The sequence below is a fragment of the Pseudomyrmex gracilis genome, unplaced genomic scaffold, assembly GCF_002006095.1.
Source record: "Pseudomyrmex gracilis isolate BER0280 unplaced genomic scaffold, ASM200609v1 scaffold_324, whole genome shotgun sequence".
Taxonomy (NCBI): domain Eukaryota; kingdom Metazoa; phylum Arthropoda; class Insecta; order Hymenoptera; family Formicidae; genus Pseudomyrmex; species Pseudomyrmex gracilis.
Window position 1 is genome coordinate 145,263 of NW_018020908.1, and position 1,885 is coordinate 147,147.

A 1,885-nucleotide genomic window follows, 5' to 3' on the forward strand; every position below is an offset into this window, starting at 1 on the left:
ACACACACACACACACACACACACGGAAGGGACGGAAATTTTCCGACGTGGTAATATCACGACCGTACAGATTTTTACACGAAAAACGCCTCGCGGCGTCACTTCAGTTTTAACGTTGTTGACGCGGACGGAACAGAGTCTAAAAAGAAAAGAAGAAGAAAAAAACGAGGTTTGTTCCGGCGCGCAGCGCAGGTCGCGAGCATCAACGGCGGATCTTAATTTCCTAGGCGGATGGTGCGTGATAATTTCGATGAAAAATTCCATCCCGCGTATAATTAACGAGGAGACGGCAGACCGCGCGCACGCGCGTTCGCAGCGCTGATTCTATCCGCCTTCGCAAAAGGACCTAATTAATTAGATATCCCTGCGACAAATTGCCAGAATTACACCTCACTGATTACAATTATGTCTGGGAATGAAATTCCGACGCAATAAGGGCGTGCGTACCGCGCTCTCTCACTTGTGACTTACTCTCTCTCTCTCTCTCTCGTCCGCGTCGCGTTTCTTCTTGAAACGAATGCACACATACATTTTCTTTTTTTGTTTTCGTTCGTAAAGTCGCGCAAAAAGTTATAAATGTAGTACTGTAGAGTTTCCTTATAATTAACACAACACAGAAAATATAACGTACGAAACTACTGAAAAATGGAACAGATGTGTGAAGACCGCGCGGATGCGCTAGGACTCTTGTTCTTAATGATAATTTCCATATTATTGTGGGCATAGAACTTCGAGATTAAATTAGATAAGAAAATTAGTAGCACGGGAAAAGAGATAAGGAAAAAAAAAAGATAAACTATTTATTACGAGATTATACAAAGGATATAATTAAAAAATATGTGGAATATGTTTAAAAAATAAAAAAAAAACACAGTTTGTTTCAAGATTATAAAATATTTTATAAGACGAGCGGTAACTGTTACTTCTTTATCGGATGACTTTTCAATGAGCTTTATATAATATTTCTCCTGGGATGCAAGAAGGTTTTCTCCATTGAAGCGAAAATTAAATTTAAGCAGTTAATAAAAAAAGGTCCGGCAGGGTCGAACGGGAAAGAGAGCGGAACGAGAGAGCGTGGAAAAGCGAGGGAAAAGATTGTTGTATGGGTGAGGGGGAATGGACGGAGGTGGCGGCGGTATTAAGGGCGAAACGGCCGAAGGGTAAGTCGTAAACCCGACCTATGAAAACCGGCGTCCGGATTACGACTGCGAGATTCAAGAATTTTTCCATTTATCGCCCTTCTTGCATGAACGCATACAAGAATTCGATACGAGAGAATATGGGCGGCTTTCTGCTCTTCCGAGCGCGAGAGGGCTGGGCGCGGTGGTGGTGGGCAGGTGGCCGTGGCGTGGGAGAAGGGTGGATGTGTGTTGCTGCACTCCCTCATCCTCGACCCTCCTGCCTTGAATATCTAATCGACGGCGTGCTGCTCGCTCATGCATGCACTTTCGACGTCGGCGAATCGCGGCGATGCATTCCGGCGAGACACTGCTCGTCAGAGGGGTAGATGCATTCGTTCCTTCTTTCCCTTTTTCGAGCACCCACGGTGCATCGCATTTTTCGAAGCGCGATGCGATCGCCTCGTCGTAATATCCGGCGAAATTGAAAAGGGCGGAACGCGTATAACGCAAAACGCGTTGTTGTGTTTGTCGTTTATTGTGTTCGACGCGCGGAGGATTGGATCTCGCAAATTGATTGCAAGTGCAACAAACGCTTTTTTTTTTTCAAATATTTTATTATTACCTTTTACATTGCTTGTTGTATGACTTTTATACATATATATATATATATATGTATACGTACGTATATATACGTGCCACTTGTTTATATTGCAAAACAAAAAATGATGAAGCGAAAAAACTCTTGTTATGTATGAAATACATGT

The 1,885-nt window shown here is 43.2% G+C and overlaps 1 protein-coding gene across 2 annotated transcripts in view; it reads left to right on the forward strand.

The window, feature by feature from the left end:
- Positions 1 to 1,885, forward strand: part of LOC109860077 (lachesin-like) — a 107,392-nt gene that overhangs the window by 85,168 nt on the left and 20,339 nt on the right. The window lies entirely within an intron of this gene.